The sequence below is a fragment of the Heterocephalus glaber genome, unplaced genomic scaffold (genome assembly GCF_053883595.1).
Source record: "Heterocephalus glaber isolate CG9 unplaced genomic scaffold, H.glaber_assembly_v1.0 deba00001509, whole genome shotgun sequence".
NCBI lineage: Eukaryota > Metazoa > Chordata > Mammalia > Rodentia > Bathyergidae > Heterocephalus > Heterocephalus glaber.
In genome coordinates, this window is record NW_028258325.1 from 11,889,028 (window position 1) to 11,909,978 (window position 20,951).

Consider the following 20,951-nt stretch of genomic DNA (forward strand, 5'->3'; position numbering starts at 1 on the left):
TTATGTTTTATGTCAGGGATTTCATCCTAACAACAAAAAAGCTGATCAACACAGTCTATAATCACTAAACAAGAAAATTGCAAAGCCTTTCATTTGCCCAAGATGCATAAGGGGCTTCCACTGGACCTGTTCATGACACTCTCTCATCTAGAGGTCACAGTATTTATGGCCCTTCACTTCTCCACTTCACTTAGCCCTTGAGCTTCATTTCTAAAACAAAATTGATTTGCCACAGCAGAATACTGATTTACAGGTCCTACAAGGCAGCCCTAAGGCCAACAAATCAAGTGCCAGATTTACAAATCCTCGAAAATGTATAATGAATGCCAAATAAAAACTTTTAATTTACCAATCTTTATTTGTAGGAAGCATAAATCAGCAACAAGGATGCAATGGCATCAGTGTTATTATGATTAAGTTTTGAAATCCTGTGGCTTTTTTTAGTTTTATATTCCCTTTCAAATTTGATCTTCTCTCTATGAGTGGACTCCTGACTTTAATAACTAGGGAAGAACAGCACCCTTAGTTACAGCCTAGAAAAAGGATTTGGTTGATGGAGACTCAGGTTAGGTATTAAAGTCCACAGTATTTTTAATTTGGAGACTCAACAAAACCTTTTCCCATTTCTGGCCAGTGTTTCATTTGCCAAGAAGATGTCTTTGCTGTAGGTTTAATCAGATAAAGCCCTGAACACCCCAACCCAAAGTCTGTTACCTTACTTGGTTTGTTACCTAGTGATGACATTTAATAGTCTCTCTGGTTTATCAGGAGACTTGGCTTTCAGATGCATTTTCTTCAGAGAAAATTTTCAGTCTTAGGCTCAGAGGCCCTTAAGACCCTAAATTCTGAACAGGGTGAGATGAAAATCTGAGAGGTGGTAGGCATTCTTGGGTGACTTGCACCTCTAGGGTAGTGATGGCGAAGGGCCTGTGTTTGTTCCTGAGACTCCCCTGGAAATTATGGAGTTGGAGTTTTCAGTGTTTCCACCTCAGCTCCCTTTTCATCATTAAAAATGGCTAAAGCCCCAGCATATTGGAAGTTGCCAGACCCTGTGGCAGCCTATGATATCAATAAATATTTTTAAGGGAAAGAAAATGCAGGACAAAGGAGAAGTGAGAAATTCAAAGCAAGCTTTCTCCATTTCCTCATTTTAGGCACTGCCCAATGAAAGGCAAATGAGCTCAAGGCAGAGCATTCAAAAGAAGCACAAAAATTATCACATGTATTTTTTAAAAACTTCTTCTTTAGTTTTTATTTTTTTCAAAGAGACCATTTCTATTCACTTTTTAAAATATATTGTATTAGTGCCTATTAATTTTATGAAATAGTAGATTTCAATGCAGTATTTTCATACATACATAAAACATATTTTGATTATATCTATCCCCCCAAAAGGAAAAGATTTTTAAATGCATTTATGTTCATCACAGAAATGTAGACAACTTCTTAAAGCCTTTAATTATACCCATAATCTTTCTCATTTGAAGATAATCTTTGTATAGATCCCTCATGTAAGCACCATGTATACTAAAAGGATGTCATAGATAATACTATGACATCATACTCAACCACACAAAAAGTTGTTTTGTTAGTGTTTACTGATTATGAAAATCCTTTTTTCTTTTGTGAGATAGAGTCTTGCCATGTAGTTCAGGCTGGTCTTGAATTCACCATGTAGCCCAGGCTGTCCTCATACTCACAGGAATCCTCCTGCCTCAGCCTCCCAAGTTCAGGGATTACCAGTGTGCACCACCATGCCTGACTGATTGAGACTATTCAAAGTGGCAAATAGTCACTGTGAATTTAACATCAGTGCACATTTGGAGTGTCGTAAGGGATGGCTGTGACTTTTTCTGAGTGTAGATTAGGTGTTGTACATGTTTTCTTACCTCAGTTTCCCCTTTCCCTTTGCTCACTCCACACACTGTAGGTTTTTCCACCCACACATCCAGTGCTGTGTCAGAAATACATAGGTGCAAACCCACATCACAAATATTCGCCATGCATCTGCCATTTACCATGCAATGCTGTAAGGTCTTGTGCCCAGATGTTGAGCAAGTACATGTAGGAGGAAAAGCCAGGCATAATAAATGCGTTCTTGGAACTTTTATTGTAAAAGTCTACATTGACTCAGTTGCAAAGTACTCCACAGGTGATTCTTGCTAAGAATCAGTTTTTTAAATTTGCAAATAATTAATGATTTAAAATAAATTAGCGTTGATTCAACTTTATTTCTTTGCTAGTATCATTCTCACTGACTCTTTAATTTACTGTTGCAGGTAGAAAGGCAGAGACAGAATTACGGTTAGCATTTAGAAAGTTTTAGCTAATAATCTGGTGCTCTTCCAAGACAGAGTATCACATATATGAGCGTGCTTAGTCAGAACTCTCTGATATAACCCAGCAGGAAGGAAAACCAGCAAGGAGCTCTGTTTGGAAGGGTTCATCATGATGGCGGTTCTGTGGGCAGACATGGCACCCACAGAGTGAGACTGGACCTTCCCCTAATACCTGCTGCTGGAGTTCCTAGCTTGATCTTTGTCGGTACTGAGAAGGAGAAAGTGAGCAGATGTGAATAAGTGTGACTTTAAAAGTACTGCAAATCTTCACTGGGAGTGTCTCTGTGCTAGGCACAAGGATTTAGACAAGAATAGATCTCCTCTTCCTGGTGGGATCTCACAGTTGAGGGAAAGAAAACAGCGGCCAAGTAATCCACACAGTGTGACACATACAACTGACAGATTCACGGGTAGAAGAAACAATCATCTCTGTGCGGAATTTCACCAAGGAGTATTACTGTAGGACGAGGGTGATCTGCCTGGCAAAGAAGGAGCTAAAAGAAGACGCAGCCTGGAAAGGCCAGTTCATGTGTATTGTGGAGAATTCAGAGACTGGAGAATCAAGTAGGAGATGAAACCAGGATGGTAAATTGAGGCAGTCTGTGAACACCCAATGGCACATTGTGTTTGGATTTAATCCTGTGGGCTCATGTTCAAAGAAGAGCATGAATACTCTTGTTAGCACACCACACTCTTTCAGAACTACTTTTCAAAAAATCATTATTTATTCATTTTAATTTTCCTTCATGTTGAATTTAAAAAACACATCTTGAAATTGAAATTTAATGAAGACCCTTCTTAGGACAAAGGTAAATCTAATAAAAAGATAAATGAATATGAAGACATTAAGAAAGTATTGCATGCAATATGGCAAAATAAAAATTGCAGCCAATAATGGCAGTTTGAGAAACACCTTCCAGAATTAAACAAGGGGAGCGACAGGAGTGACGAGACTAGGTTTGCAGGCCTTGGCTGTGGGCTGGGCCTTGCTTTCCAACAATCACTGAAACATCAGGGGACTGTGGGGACAAGGCTGGGACTCTGGGTTGGGAGACCTCGAAGTACTGTAGTCAAGAAAGTTTGAAGACTGAAACCACAACAGGGACTGTGTTGATGGAGACGAGGGACAGATGCAAGTGCCTATTCCCCGCTTCTTGTCTGCCTGGTAGACAGGCAGGAAATGAGGACAGATGGCTTTTCTCCAGATTATTATCATTTATGCTTCCTTCCCCAATTACTGGTATTAGAATCATAATGTCGGATGATAGTGGTGTTTTCTCCCAATGCCCGGAAGCTGCTACTCTAAGTGGTTATAAACATCTTTGCGAATGGACAAACCACAGAGTATGAAAATGGACTTTCTGAGTTAGTCATTACTGCGTCTGGCCTTAACTGTCAACCACTTACAGCTGGCCACATGCAAAGAAATGCCACTTTGAAGTTCATCAGTGCCATCAAATATAGAAAAGGAGCCAATTTATATATAGCAGGTGAGTTGCTGGTCTTTTATTCCCTCTTTGGTGGCCTGAATAATCCAAGATTTAATAGTCCCAGCAAAGATGGGCAGTGGAGGGGGTGGGGAGGCCAAGATGCCTTGGGCAGTACTATTCAACTTTGCCTGTTTAGCTTCTACTTTCATTTCCTATTCTAGTGGCACCCAAGTCTTCCTCAAAAAGCCACCCTCCCCAAACTTGAATCCTTGACTTTTTTTTTTAATTAAATTCTTTCATTGGTACATTGTAGGTACACAGCACAATTACATTTCTCACTGGGAATTGTACCTTTATGCATCTTGGAATCCTTGACCTTGGACAGACCCGACTCTCACTCTTGCCTTCCAGCTGAATACAAACCTCTGGTGTGGCCAGTCGAAGCTTTCTATCCTCATGGTGATGGTGACTGCTTCACTGATAGGCAATGGTAGAAACCTACACAAAGGGACTCAATCCCAACATGGTTTTGAGGGACTACTTCACTAAGAAACACTTTCTCTAGTGTTTAGAAGTAAACTGGAAGTGCTGGACAGCCAGCACATGGAGAGAATTAACCTCACCTCAGAGAAACAAACCGGTGGGAAAGAAACCCTACATCCTGATGACACTGATTTACCTTTTCCACCTAGTTTCTCTCCCTGGACTTTCCAATTTTGTGAGAAAATACCCATTTCCTTTTTTCCTCTCAGGGCAATTCTAATTGAGTTTTTGTCACCTATAACTGAAATCCATCAAGCCCTACTCAGTAAGTCCAAATATAACTGGTATAGGATGGATAAGTGGCAAAGGAAACAAGTGTTGTGAGCCAGAGATAAGGGGGCATCTTAGCTCCCCTTTCGGTCCAAATCTGTAAAAGTTTACTAAGGCTTTGCTATATAAAAAGGAGTACTGTATGTTGCAAGTTTGCATAGGGTCTAGGGATAAAAACACAAGAGCATGGTCTGTATCTTTCAAATGGTTATAATCCACCGAGTCAGTGCCCGGTGATCTCACTTACCCCTTGACCTTGTGTCTACTAAAGCAGCCTGCCCAGACTCCTGCTCTCTTATCCTCTACATGTGCAGCTCACTGCAGACCCAGTGAGGAAGTGGACACCGTCAGCTGAAAGTTCCCTTGATGTCCTTATCATTTTATGTTCAATGTCTGGGTAGAATTAGTGCTCAGGAAGTTATTTTTATATGTAACTTTGTGGTAGGAAAAATTAAAAAAACATATGCAGATATGTAAAAACAAAATTAAAAGCTGAAAGTCATAATGCCAATTGAGTGATGAACTATATAGACCTTCCCTATAGACCTTCTGAATCCTCTTTTCCATTGTATTTGGAGAGAATCAACCCCACCCTTGGAAACTGCACATTACATAGATCCATACAATTGAGTGTTGGAAAAAAAATAATCAGTACTATCAAAGAAAGGAGGTAAAGGAAGGAAAAAGGAAATGAGGGATAGAAGGAAAGGAGGGAGGAAGGGAGAGACAGAGGGAGGAAGAAAGAGAGGAGTGGAGAGGAGAGGAAAAAGGTTATATTAGTTGCCTCTTGGACTTTGTTGGCATGGAAACATGATATATCTTCCTCTGAACAAAGATTCCAGCACACTTGCAATACTACTGTGTATCCATCTCACAAAATCACCACTGCATATAGATCACAAAGTACTACCAAAGAAAAGCAAGGTGACCGAAGTCTGGATAAAAAATTGGGCAGATATACCCTGGACATTCACAAGAAGTACTCTGGCTGGAATTTAAAATCATGAAGCTGTGCCCCAGCTCAGCAGAGCCAGGGGGAGGCAGCTGTTGCCTCTCTCTCCTGCTTAGCCAGCAGAAAGCAGGTAGTTCGCAGATCTTGCCTGTCCCTCTCCCTTGGAATAAGAGATGTATGGGCATTTGTTATTTCTATATATGCTGAGGACTCTTTTCCCTCCTGCCTCCTAAAGGAAAGCACAGAGTCTGTAAGCACAACAAAAATTCAGCATGCAAAACATCCACACCATGAAGCCTTACTGCTTTTGTGGCTGTGTACCTTTTTCATCCTGCCTTAGGAAGCCTCACCTCTAGCCTCCCTGGACCAGCTGCTGAATTCTTAGAGTGCCTTTTCAAATTGAAAGGTACATATTTATAGCTAGCCCTTCTTCTGGAATTATAATCCAGGATAGACAAAGCATATGGGGAAAGGAGGACTCCTCACATCTCAAGCACATAACCAAGTGAGTCAGCACACAGGCTGGTTTGAGGGAAGGAGTCAGAAAAGCTGTAAAAATGGCATCCAGGAAATAAATTGATGATGCTTGTGACACATATTAAAATTATGACCCCCACAGGCATCCAACATAGGCAAACCCCACATTTGCAGTGCAGCCATGGGGATGTGTGTGTGTATAAGTAGTTGACACTTAGAATGCTTACTTTAGAAATAGAAATATACAGGCTGTAAATTAGTATCAGACTCATACTTGATTTTATGAAGACCTTTCTGCAGAAATAACATGTATACCCTGATGAATGACAGCATCAGATCCCTACACCTTGTGGGCACCCTGGGAATGGAGCTCCTGCCCCTTACAGGACAGCAATGAGATCCAAAGTGTCCAGCATGGTAGTTATATCAGGAGGGAAATTAAATTGTGGGGCTGGGAAACCCAGGATCTGTTTGGGAGAGATTGATCCAGAAAGCATATCCAGAGTGCTAGATATGAAGAATGAGAGAGAAGAACCAAAGAGATAGTCTAGGGCCAAGGAATACAAGTTCAGGGAAACTTGATCTTTATTCATGGGCAGCGAGATACCCTGGGAGGCTTAGAGCAGACAGCACTTTAATCAGACATGTATTTTCTGAAAAGTCACTTCATCTTTGCATGAAGCCTAGAGAAAACACTTCTGCAAATTAACCTCTCTGTTCCAAACTTTTATGGGAAGCCTGTGACACAAATATGGCAGAAATACCAAGGCATCTCTGAGACTGGAACCCTACTTGCCTGTAATTATTGACTCCCTCACGTTTGGCAGGAGGAGGAGGAGGAGGGATCTCCCATTTTAGACCTGTTTGTAGTCCACCCAGTTTCACCTCTCTGGGAAGAGTTGCCAGTTCATCAGACTAGAAGCAAAGATAGCAATTTATAGAGAAATCATATCTTCCTCCCTTGCACAGCCCAAGCAAAAGATAGGTCAATTGATAACAGCATGAAAATTTTAGAATAAGGGAAAAATGAGAAATTGGATGTTTTTTGTTGCTTGTAGACTAACGACACACTAAGACATTACTTAGGAACAGATTCTAGCTTTTGTAACCACCCTCAATGTCTGATCAAGTCCTAAGCTGTTAGTGCCTTCCCAGGCTGTACCGCTGTGAAGTCTACTTTACCTCAGTCTGGGCACTCCCCACCATGACCTCGCCGTAGTAGTCAAACCCAATGCTCTGTTTCCTCCCCTTTACAGGTGACTCTACGTGCACCATCGCAAAGCCTTCCCACCTCAACTATCCTCCTCTTTCTTCACCAACCATGATCTACCTGATGTCCCCTCAACGAGCCTCCCTCGTCTACCTTAGTTTACATTTATCCATCTCTATCTACTTTCAGCTACCTTTGCCTATGCTCAGCCACCCTTATCTGCCCATTATTCTTGGCTAACTTCATTATTCCCCAAATATCCTTGTTAACCCTAGACTACTCTTCCCTCCTCCTGTGAATGTTTAGCTTTATGACCACTGTTCTCTCTGCCCCACAATATAGTAGCAATGATAACAATAATGACACTCTCTCGAATGCACTGCACATTTTCAAGAAGCATAGTTGGAATGAAGGATTTACAGAAAGTCCCAGACTTATGATGGTTCAACTTAGTGATTTTTCAACTTTACAGTGATGCAAAAACAAAATATATTCAGTAAAGTGAGTACCTATAAGACCACTATAATTTTCACTATCAGTACCATATTTATTAGATGAGGTAGCCAACCTTTTATTAAAATTGACTTTATGTTAGATGACCTTACTCAGCTATAGGCTAATGTAGGTGTCCACAGAATATTTAAGGTAGACTGAGCTAAGCTCTGATGTTCAGTAGGTTAGATGTATTAAATGGATTTCAATTCATGATATTTTGAACTTACAGTGGACTTCTCAGAATGAGATCCCACCAAAAGTCAAGTAATGTATATATATATATATTTTTTGGTACCAGGGATTGAAGTGAGGGACTATTTTGGGGGTGACAGAAATTACCACTGGACTCTGGTTAAGAGTTGCACAACTATGTATATTTATTAGAAACTGTTTAATTGTACAGTTAAAATGAGTGAATTTTATAGCATGTAAATAATACCTCAATAGCTATGTTTTAAAACAAACTCATAAAGTGATATTTATGTGCACCTAATTTTCTCCTGTAACAGAAATACACTCATTCACACTGTGATGCTAACAAAGTCATCTACATTTATTTTCCTTGCAAATTTGCATTTTTAAAAAGGAAAAAAGTTTTACTTCCAAAAGAAAGAAAATATTTTCCATTGGAAGAATTGTCTCCAAAACTGTACTCAAATGTTTAAAGTTTTCATAGTTCCCCAAGTTACACTTTGTACTTCTAAAGTCATACTTGTTTCTAACACCAAAAAAGAAAATAGGTCAGATATTAAAGTTTTCTTCCTTCTGCTACATTCTCCTCTATTTTTTGCTTCCTTCTACTGCAGAGCACATTTAGCTCCCTTGAGTTAAGGCACAAGAAATGTGAGATACTCTGTTATGCAAATTGCAGGAGGAAAGGCAAGGTCTGCTATGGTGAAGGTTTTTGAATTATTGAGTTTCAAGCTAAGTCAAAAGAGTATGCAGTGACCTCATTTGACCTTGCCAGCAGCTGGAAGATTCTTAAGGAACTGTATCATGAAGAAAACCCAGGAAGGATGTGGAGCTCATATTGACTAGGGGTAGAATGCTCAGTGGTTCAGTGGTGAGTATGCACATTCTGGGCCAACACTGCCTCAGCTCAATTCTCAGCCCACTACTTAAACTCTGCCTCAGTTTCCTCATTTCTAAAAAGAGAATACTGATAGAAATAGTAGCCACCTCAAGTGGAAAAGAAGGAGCCAAGGACATACAAGTCTGTATGTACAGCCTATTTCAAACAGGCTCATATTAAATGCAGCATGATTGGTAGGAACCATCCTTAGTGGCCCTCTTCTTAGGGCTCTGGGGTGACTTCCTGGGCTAGATGAATTAGGTGGTTTGACCTGCAAGATATGGAGTCTCATTAGGTTGCAGCAAGAAAGAAGGGTATAACATAAAAAGTACAGGAAACAAAGAACATGGAGACAAGAACGCTGTCCGTACATGAGAAATACTGTCTTCAGACGTCAGGTGACAGCTCAGGACTGGATGGAGGCTGCACCATTTCCCCATCTTGTGCTCCTTTGTTAGGACAGGGAATTGATTCTGCATTGGTTGAGTGCCTTCAAATGCCATGTAAGTTCCATGTCTCCAAGCGTGCCTTTCTTAGGCATGGTTTTTTTCAAGGATGCTGCTCAGTCACAGACTCCTGAGAAGTAAAACTCAAAGTCAGACATTGTAATTTACCTTGAGAGAAGTTAAAATTCTCTAAGGGACTCTAATTCTGATATATTTTCATTTCATTAATCCTTAAATATATAAAGTAATAAACACTTTGTAGAAATGTTTATGTCGTTTTGATTTGTACCATGTGTTCTTCCTCTTATTATTACCTTTCCTAATGAAGGGTAAATATATATTCATTTACCAAGAAAGGTGAGATTTAGAAAAAAGAATTTTACAGCTGGGTTTTCTCAAATTAGGTGCACATAAAAATCACTTTAGAAGTTTGTTTTAAAACACAGTTATTGAGGTATGATTTACATGCTATAAAATTCACTCATTTTAACTGTACAATTGAACAGCTTCTAATAAACATACATAGTTGTGCAACTCTTACCACAGTCCAGTGGTAATTTCTGTCACCCCCAAAATACTCCCTCAATCCCTGGTTCAAAAAAAAAAAAAAAACTCCCTCATGCTTGGAAAGATTTTAGTTTTGATTTTGACTTTGAATCATTTTATTCTCAAATAAGTTACTCTTAACAGCATGGTACATATTTTTCCATAACTTTATCATTGCATTTATGCACTTATATACTGTCTCAGTCCATTAAGGCTATTAGAGAAATAACATAAACTATGTGACTTGGAAACAATATTTATTTCTCATAATTCCAAGGCTTGGAATTTCAAGATCAAAGCATCAGAGGACTTGATACCTGAAGAAGGTCTGTTCCTCATACATGCAGCCTTCGCTCTGTGTCTTCAGAGTGAACTTCAGGGTAGCTTTCTGGAATCTTATTTATCAGGGTACAAATCCCAATAGGGAGGGTTCTACCCTCATGACCTAATCACTCCCACCTCAAAATTCCCACCTCTAAATACCATCCCCTTGAGGTTTGGGATTTCAGCGTATAAATCTGAGAAGGACAACAAACCTTCAGAACACAGCATATAATATAAAACCTTACTTATCATATAAATATATAATAGCTAGCCATATGTCAAAAAATTTGCAGTACATGCAATCATAGCATAATTCCCTTCCATGACCTGCTTTTTTAGTTAAAAATGTGCCTGAGATGTTTTCATGTCAGTTCATTTTTCTCATTCTCTTATGTCTCCCTAGTATTCCAGTGTATAAATTTAGCATAATTCACTTTGCCACCATTTCCCTTTTTGAGGAAAATAGAAGCTGTTTTTAATTTTTTATCTTAAAAAATACGGAAGTAACATCCATGCACTACATCCATCGTGTGACTGATTCCAGGTGAAAGTTTCTCAAACCATCCAGCCTATGTCAGTTCACCAGCAACACACCAGGGAAGGCAGTCTGAGTCCTTAGCACTTCTTCTGGGACTAGAAGCAGCTCCAAGTCCCTGATGGGAACACTCCCCAGGACAGGAAAGACATACGGATCAGGGCTCTTCCCTTCCTGCTCCAGACCTTCTGCTCCCAGGCAGCCACTTTGGGAAAGGACTGGAGAGAAAGAAGCTGCAGACCAGATCCCAGCTAGGTGTGAGCACACCAGGGCTGCAGGCAGTGCATAAACAACCCAGAGACCTGATCCGGGCAACACTTGCTGCCACAGCACTTGCTTGTAGGTACCTCCTCCAAATTCCCCTTTTCACTTTCCATTTGGCCCCAAGACCTGATAAAGGGCTGCCTGCACAGAAACATGCTTTGCCTTTTGTGTTTGTTGTTTGTTATTTTGCTACATTTTGCTTTCTTGTCTTTTCTTCAGTTACTTGCACAAACCATTTGGATTTCAGAAGATGGGGTCCACATATTGGAAAATCTTCATATTTTCTTCCTAAAGGAAAAAGTGTCATACTGACACTTTTTTAAAATAGCACTTTACAATCTGTCCAGTAGTGCTGGATTTAGTTAATCTCTTACCCTCTGTTATTAAGTCTACAAATGAAGAATAATGTTATAATTGAGAAATAGTATTATAATAATAGCCCTATAATGCCGCATAGATGGTCATAAGGATTAAATGAGAACATGCATGTCAAGAGCTTAGCATATCTGCCATTTAATAAATGCTAGGTCTTTCCCCTATATTGTCTTAGATGAGTATTTCAGCTGGGCTATGAAGTAGACAGGATGCAATCAGTTAACCCCATCTCATAAATGAGAATGATGAATCTCAGAAGTAAATACCTTCTTCAGGACCATACAGCTAACGAGGAGAAAAGCAGAACTTGAATTCAGAATTTCTGACTTCAATGCTCTGGTTACTCTGGGCACACACCTTCTAAGGCACACACCACTGACACTGGAAAAATACCTCAACACAGAAAATTTTATGCAGATCAACAAAGAAAAACTTTGCACTGCAGCAGTTTCTAGATCATGGCAGATGAATAGTAAGTGTTGAACAATTCCCAGTAAAAGAAAATCCTCAATCAACAACTCTTGATCTTGCTGAATTTCTCTGTAAAATCTTGAGCAAGCTCAGGAATTCCCTAAATGCTCCGGCAGTTTGAAGCTCCAGCATACTGTCCTTCAGCTTTCAAGGTCACATCTGTTCCAGAAAGCACAGACCTGCAGCATCTCATTTGTTTTATGAATCTCTTGGCATGGTTCCCGTTGCCTCTGCCTGGAGCTTTGTTGTCATGGTCCCATTCTCTGCTTTCATCATCCTTTCTTCTAGCATTAGTTATCTTCCTGCAACTCAAATCTTATCAAAACCTGCACCTGTTTATCAACAAATTAAGCCCTCTCCAATACCCCTGGGTTAAGGTCCAACTCCTCTCATAAGGCCTATAAGATCATTTTTCTAAGTCAATCAAAAATATTTATTGAGCCCTACACTGTGCCAGACATAATTGTATGCACTGGGGAAACAAAGTCCCTGCTTTCATGGAGTTTACATTCCAGTGGGGAGGATGAAGGGATAAGCAAGTAAATGTAAAGAAAACCAGGTACTTTCATAGTACAGTCTTACCCTATCTTCTTCCTCCACAACTTCTGCCCTATATGCTGTACACTTGCTCCTCATTTCTCTATTCTTGCAAATACATTAAGTTTTCCTACCTTTGTGGTTGTTTTTTTTTTTCTGTCTGAAACGTTCTTGACCCTTCTCTACTTTGTAAAACATATCTAAAATGTAATTCACATCATCTCCTAGGGGAAGTTTTTCCTTCTTGATCTCTTGTGGGTATGTTCTCATATATGCCCCCTTACACCTAGAATGTTTGTCATGATCATATTTTGTTTTGTCATTTTTTAGTAGAGTGACTACAGCAGAGGTGCTGCCGATCAACTGCAAATAATGTTCCAGATTTTTTTCTCTCTACCCCACATATTGGTTTGTGTCAACTAGACTAGATGAAGGGATACCCATATAGCTGGTAAAATATTATTTCTGGGCATGTCTGTGAGGGAATTTTTGAAAACCTGGCATTTGAATCACTGGGCTATGTAATGAAGACTTGCTCCCACCCAGTGCAAGTGGGCACAATCTAATGTGCTGGTATCTGGATAGAACAAAAAGGCAGTGAAACGACCAATAGATTAATTTTGTCTCCTCTCTGGATCTAAGATGGCCTTCTTCTCCTGCTCTTGGACATTAGAACTCCAGGTTTCCTGTTCTTTGCACTCTGGGACTTAAGCCAGTCCCTGGCTCACTCACCCAGTTTCTCAGGCCTTTGGACTTAGACTGAACCGCACTACCAGCTTGCTTGGGTCTCCAGCTTGCAGACAGCCTGCTGTTGGACTTCTCAGCCTCTGTAATCATATGAGACAATTCCCCTAATGAGTCCTCTCCCATATATCTAATCATCTGAATGCCCTATTGGTTCTGTTTCTCCAGAGAACCCTGACTGTTCCAAGCCTTGCAATAGGACTTAGCAGCCTGTCCACATCAAGAGGTAGAGTCTATTCCCCTATCCTTTAAGCTGGAATGGCATTGTTCTTGCTTTGGCAGCACAATGTGACAGAAAAAACAGTTCCTGCTGACTTCTGGTCCCTTGGCCTCTGCATTTGCTGTGAGAATAAGCATGTGCTGGCTGACTGCAGGATAAGAGACCTCCTGGACCAGAGTCAAAATAGTTCAGGAGCCCCAGGAAAGGCTAAGGCAGAACCAGCAATGCACTCAGCTCACTCATGGATTTGTTAGCAGAATTCAATGTTTATTGCTCTATGCAATCGTCTCCTAGATAGCATCAAACACTAAGGCAAATGCTTTAGGGAACCATCAAATCTTATTGTTCTTTATACATGCCAGATCATTGGTATTATTTCACTCATTCATTTATTTACTTATTCATGTATCTAACTTTCAAGCAGGCTTAAAGATTGATATGATATATTTTCTGGCCTATCAATAAAAGTCAATGAAATGAGAAACGTATTTCTTTTCTTCTTGAATAGCTCTAGAAATGGAGCTCTCCTAACAGCTCAACAGAGACAATCCCTATGTTTAGTCTCCTCATAGACTAGGAAGTTCTTTCGTTTGTCCGTCTTCAAGCTCTCCAGCTTTAATTTGAGCTTCTGTGATTTTCTCAGCTGCCCGTGAACCTGGGGGATAAAGCTTAGCATTCACCTCATAAAAAACCTTCATAAATGTAAATTCAGTCATTAAGTCAAGGAAACAGTTAAGCCACTTTACATGTGCTGAAGATTTTATTTTGGGATATCTCTGTGGGAAGGGATGTTTGGGATTAATTGAGCTTTCTGGATATCTGCACACGAGCACTGGAGTTTTATATTTAGAACCAGAACACCTGATCAGAGCACCTGCCAAGAGAAATTGCTCACTTAACCTCCCGAACTCCAATCAGAAGGGGGAGGGTGTGGAATCCCTGATGGAGGCCTGTGGCGAGGTCAGGTCCCTGATTTAGGGGCAAGAAGGACCTGCCAGGGAGCCCGTCATGGTTCTCGTCTTTGCTCATGGTCACTCATACTCTACCTGGAACCCCCTGGGGTAGGGTTCTCCATGATTCGCTAATGCAAAAGCTCTGGTCTAGGTCCTGTCTTCTACAACATTTAAGGGTGAATTTTCCAGATGTTTTAAATGCTAGAAAGAAGAAAATCTCTTTTTCTTTTTACTTCTTTCTGCCATGAAAGAATTTAGAACATCATCTTCCCTGTAGAAGTTTTGATAAATGTCCACTTTCTTCTTGCTGCAATGAATTCTAGTCGACTCTATGTTCTAAACACACAGCATCAGAGAATTTCACTGCCATTCGATTTAAATGGGCACACATACTTTCTCATTTCCAAGTCCCTTTTATACCTCTATCATTTTTTGCAGTTCTTAGCATCAACTGACCTCTACATATTCTTTGTTAAAAATCTGATTTCTCCCACAAGAGCTGGGAATTTCTTTCATCTTATGGGGTTTGTGTTTTCTTTTTTGTCCAAAGACTTTTATGATATGTAATCTATGTAACATTGTACTTTGTTAGCTTTCCCATTGCTGGTGCAAGATACCTGACACCTGCAACTTAAGGGAGTAGAGACTTAATGTGGTCATGGTTCAGTCATTATCCGCTGTCTGAAGGCAGGAACATCATGGGGGAAGGGCACGGCATAGCAAAGCTGCGTATTTCATGGTGGCCAGGAAGCAGAGCACAGGGGACAAGCCCCAGGAAGAGCTATAGCCTTCCAACACGGCCCAGCAGTGACCCACCACTAAGGACCTCCTCTCCTAACAGCGCAGTAAGCAATAAGCATGAGTAGATTGATCCATGGATGAATATGGCTTCACTGTGATCCAATCACTTCCCCAGGAGTCTCTTAATCCAGTGAGGCTGATGATTAAACTTAATTGTCACACCCTGAAATGTACCTTTTTTAGTGCAGCATTCTATGAGTTCTGACAAGTCTATAGAGTCCTATAACAATACCCACCATCAAGATATCTGACAGTTCCATCCTCCCCAAATGCCCATGTTCCTTTGTGGTCAGCTCTTCTCAACACCCTGCTCTTCACGATTATTGATCTCTTTTCTGTATCTTTAGCTTTGCCTTTTCCAGAATGTCATAAAAATGGAATTAGACATAGTATATTATGCATAATAGATTTATATTGTGTAGTCCTTATGATTTCTCTTATAATAACACATTTGAGATGTCTTGTTTTCTCATGTAATCAGTAATTTTTTCTTCTTTTTTAATGCTAAGAAGTCTGCCATTGCATGGATGGTACCACAGACATTCATCAGTTTGAGAACATTTGAGTTGTTTTCAGTTTGACCCATTACAAATCTGTTGTAAATATTTACACGTACATTGTTTTGTAAACATAAGCTTTCATCTCCCTTGAGGAAACACCTAGGCGTGGGACTGTTGACTTGTAGATAAAGCATACGTTTGATGTTGAATGAAAGTGACAAACTGTTTCCCACAATTACTGTACTATTCCTTCCAGTTACTCCACGTCCTTGTTGGCACTTGTATTGATAATCGTCAGTTGTGAATTTTTGTTTTGTTTGTGTTGTTTGTTATTCTAGTAGGCAAAGGGTGGCATCATGTAGTTTTATTTTCTGTTTTCCTGGTAACATATTACAATCAGCGTCTTTTCATGTGCTTATTTTTCATCTATTTATGTTTTTTGGTGAGGTGTCCATTAATTTCTTTGTCAATTATAAATTGAAGTATTTATTTTATTATTATGAACCTGGAGAGCTGTTTATATATTCTTGATATGAGTTTCGTTAGACATGATTTACAAATACTTCTTTTCAGTCTATATTTTGTCTTTATTCTCTTAATGATGCCTATTGAAAAGCAGAAGTTCATAATTTTTATGAAGTCCAAATTATCAACTTTTTAAAAATGGATTTTGTCTTGGTGTTACACTTAATAAATCTTTGCTAACCAAGGTTATAAAGATTCTCTATCAAATTTTCTTCTAAAGGATGCTTATAGATTTAGGCTCCAATTGTATGAGTATGCTTCATTTTGGATTATTTTTCATGTGATGCAAGGTATAGGTTGGGGTCCATATAAAGATGTCCAATTGTTCCAGCACCAATAGTTGGAAAGACTGAAATTTTGGTTCTGTTTATTGCTTAGACCTGTGTCTGCCATGTAAAAGAATTCAATAAATATTTGAAGAAATATTGAATCTCCCTAATTTAATTTTCATGTATATTTAAATCAATACTTCATCTAAAGTTGGAATATTATAAAAACTATGGATTTATTTGCCAAATTGTTTGTCATGTCAGCTTTATGTATTAATTTTTAAACCAAATGTTTTTCTTTGAAACAAAAATTATCTAATTCTTTCATTCACCATATATTTCATTCACCAATTTTGATTCTAAGTTACACACTAAGACAAGACTTTCATCAGTTTAGTGAAACCTGTGGATTCCTTTCTCAGAATAATGCATTTAATTCATAAAATAAAAGCACAGCATTATAAAGAAACCAATATATTCAAATATGGTTTGTGAAACCTTTTTTTGTAACTCAGTAATGTATGTTTATTTATTTAAATGTCATATAATCAATCAGAAAGTCTAATGACTATTATTGTGTCAGATCAGAGGTGAGGTGTTTTGAGATGCCTATAACAACCTGTAATGTAATTTAAGAACACCTGGGATTACTATTTACGACAAAGCCACAGGTACTTCTGATTCTATTGTGCCTTCATGTTTATACTCATGATTGAAGGATGCACTAAATTTCTGTTACAGGTTAGTGAAAATGATAATGTATTATTTTTCTGTTTAAACTTCCAGCCCCATGAATTTCAACTCCAGAGACAAACTTGAGCTAGAGAGGTGCACAGATAAATAAAACTCTGCTCCTACTCCCAAAGAGATTGCATTCCAGTGAGAGGCAAAAAACCAAGAGATTCTACAAAAGCCAGATTGTGTTGAATGGGGGAGGGAGAATGGTAAAGGGTTCACAAAAATGGAATTAACCTAGATCAGCCCAAGAGGAACATAGTAACACTTGTGGTCACCTAAGAAAAAATAATGAATTCTCCTTAATAATGGTAAAGGAGTAGGAGAAGAGAGGAAAATATGAGAACCTCAATGACTAGTATAATTTCTTTCCCCAAGATCACCACTGAATAATAAGAAGTGGGTATGTTTTAAAAACCTTATCCATTACCACAAATAAAAAGAATTAGAAATGAATATTCCATTCTCTGGTGGTGAACCAGACAATAAGTTCTTCTCTAGGTTACAGAAAAGTCTTTTCATCCTAAAAGGTAGAATGACATCCTGGAGTTTTAGGCTGTAATCTGGAACTTAGCTCTTAAAATGGGACCTTGTATGGTGAGAAAAGCTACTCAGTGCAATAGGAAAATAGGGGCTTTGTGTCAGCAGACAGATCTGAGGCTGTCCTGGTCACTTACCTACGTGTTTGGGGCAAATAATGCAATCTGATCAACTCAGTCTTTGTAAGGAGGATGATTTTTATCCTGCTGGGTTAGGGTTAAAGACTAAGGGTTAAAGGATATTACTGAGTTAAGAATTCAAGAGTCGAGGCTATGATGCACCAGTGGAGGGTGATTTAACAGATCAGTGGTAACCTTATCAGGAACTGGGGCATGCGTAGTTCTGCTCCTGCAAGGCTGCCCTTGCCTGTTTGGGACAAAGGATAAAGCTTCTTATCCAGTCACATGCTCCCTTTTCCATGCACTCAGCTATCTGGGGCAGGCCTTGACTCTTGAACTGAGGACTGCAGGAGGACATATGCTGTTGTTTATCTGCCCTCCCTCATATGTGTGTGTTTGTGTCAGTGTGCATCAGTTAAAGTACATTCGAGGCACAGAAATCACACCAGTTATTTGAAAAAAGAGTTTAATATAAAGAATTACAGAGTTGTTACCTAGGTAACTGAAAGGATAAAAGAGAACTTGAGAGTATAACAGAGGTAGAAACTGCCAGGAGCTGCTACCCATCACAGGCCAGGGCAACAAGCGGGAGAGGCAGACTTATTATAAGTCAGGACTTGGAAAAGCACATGACGCTGGACCCACGTTTCTGCAAAGGGGTGCTCCAGTGTTTCAGGGCAAAGGCAGGGCAAGGAAGTAGTTTCACAAGCGCTGAAAAAAGCCCCCACCTGGATTCAGCCACTGCTGCAGGAAGGAGCCGTCCCAGTCAGGGTGATGAAGTGGGGCTTCAAGGGGGGCATCAAGGAAGAAGCAAGAGGCCCACAGGCAGCTCCATCCTTTCCCCTCCAGCCTCCTGCTCTCTCCCTAGTGCCTCCTACTGGCAGATCCTGAGAGGGAGCAGCTGATAGTAGGAAAACAGCCCCAGCCTCAGCATCACAGGGCTGAGGATAAAAGGGAGATTTGAAGCCAAGAAAAGGTAGTGCAAGAGCGTGAGGTGAGAGGATTACTGCAAGTTTGAGGCCAGCCCGTGCTACATAGTGAGTTTAAGGCCAGCCTGGACTGCATAGTGAGAGAAGAAAAGAAGAGAAAAGAAGAAGAAAAGGAAAGAAAAGAAACAGTGGCATAAGAACTGGCATGAAGTATGTATGTGTACATGTGTGTATCTCCATCTGCATGGTTCTGGGGAGGAGTGAGTGTTTGAGACAGGGATGGGAAGCAGGAAGTCCATCTCAGCTTTGGGTCCAACTTGACCTTTGTTAAGACAGGTGGTTGTTATGTAACCACTGTGTTTATTTCTCAATTGCTTAAAAACTTGAAGGGATATCACAAACCCCTGTTTGTCGAGAAAATAAAATTTAAAAACGTGAAGTAAAGGACCTAATACAGTGGTTTGGATGTTGTAGAAAATCAGCAAATGCAAATCCTCTCTTTTCTTCTCACCTCTCCTCTCCGTACAAGCGGCACACTGGATAGGGAAATTTCTCTCAATGATGAATAATTATACAGTATCCACACAAATTGAATAGTGGACAGAGATTTAAAGTGTACAAAAGTTTTTCATGGTTATTCCACTTAATCCTTGCAATGATTTGAAAAGCAAAATATTTATTCCTATTTTTCTGTAATAAGATATCTGTAGCTCAGAAAAGTTGGCAAACTGCCTGAAGGCCAACTAACTGAACTAAGGTCAAGTAGTTGAGACATAATTAATTCAGCATCACTGTTTCTGAAGCGTGGTCCTTTCACCTCTTAACTCAAAAATACACCTGACACTGGTTAATATACATATTCCTAAACCTTACCCTAAAACTATGGATTCTGAATCTTTGAGATTCTCCAGGACTTTGTATTTTTCACAAGCTCCCCAGATAATTGATACACGAAGGAGTTTGAAACTCACTGTCCTCACCATATGTCTCTCTAATTGGTAATAAAAATGTATTCTGGCAATAGACCTTTAATTGGTTCCCTGATGGGATAAGCTACTATTCCTGACATAATTCTTTGCAATTTCAAAATCTTTGTAGGTATTAATTGCAATAATTCTCAAAGTATGGTCTTGAATCAGCAGCATCAGGATCCAGTGAGACCATGTTGGGAGGACAAATTGTTGGGTGGTAACAGACATGGGAGAGGTAAACAGGACACTTCAGATCCTACTGATGCACACTGAAGTTTGGGGGCCGCAGTTGTAGATGAATCTACTTGGAACTATCCTTTAAATTCCTTGACCTACCCTCCTTCGATGGCCGGTTTCCCCAAACCTCAGCTGCGCATGCCAATGGTCAGACCCTCATAGACTCTGCTCTTCTCAAGAACAACTGACCTCTTCATGATCACTATTTCTCTGTCCCATCCTCCAACCACTATGCTACCTTTGCAGATCCCCAGTACTATAGTAGTTCAGCCATATGGGAACCTCTGATGCATTGATCTTACCTCCTTTCCATTGTCTTTCACCCAGGTATATTGTTCCCCCTAGTTACATACCATGGTCTACAAGTAGATTCACTGTCCTTTTATTTGGTTGTGCCTGTCAAACCCCCAATGTTGATTATGTCGAACACACTGTCTATTCTGAGTTTACTCCCACATAATCTAACATATGAAGACAAAGCGTAACTGAGGTGACAGGGGTCACATTGAATTCAATCCATGTACCAGATCTCTTCTGTGTCCATATGCATTCCTTAGACAAAATCATTAAATCTCCTAGCTCCCAATAGCTTCTATGTACCAATCATCCCCAAATCTGTGTCTCCATCCCAGACTCTAGAGTCAATGCAAATGCCAAATCTTCATTATGTATATCTACAGAGGTTCTCGAACTTCCTGTAGCCAAACCCTGATTCTGCCTCCTTCTCCCACATCCCAGTCTTCTGCTTCATGGAGCGGAGGAAGTTTTAGCTTTTCAGCTGTTCAAGCTTCTACCTTTGAAGTTTTCCTCAATTCATCTCCTTTCTCAAACTCTACATCCCAAGGTCCCATCAACATTATCTTTGCAACATATTCTGAACCTGACAACTTGTTCCTACTTCCATCACCATAAATTCAGTCTGCAACACCATCATCTGTCCCCTGGAGTATATTACAAGAACTTTCTAAACGTTTTCCTCATTTCTGATTCATAGCACCCCCAATAGTAGCTTGAGTGATGACTTCAAAACAGAAAGTCTTACCATGTAAATTCTTTGCTCAAACTTTCCATTGGCTTCTTGTCTCAGCACAAAAGCTAAAGTTTAAAAAAAAAAAAAAAAGC

At 39.8% G+C, this 20,951-nt stretch overlaps 1 long non-coding RNA gene across 1 annotated transcript; it reads right to left on the minus strand.

Moving 5' to 3' along the window:
* Window positions 1-8,083: 8,083 nt before the first annotated feature.
* On the minus strand, window positions 8,084-13,277 carry LOC147825067 (uncharacterized). Its single transcript, XR_015441218.1, has 3 exons — window positions 13,019-13,277; window positions 9,160-9,364; window positions 8,084-9,059 (listed from the first exon to the last, which is right to left on the minus strand). It is a non-coding gene; the product is annotated as an uncharacterized LOC147825067 (long non-coding RNA).
* Between the last annotated feature and the right edge of the window lie 7,674 nt (window positions 13,278-20,951).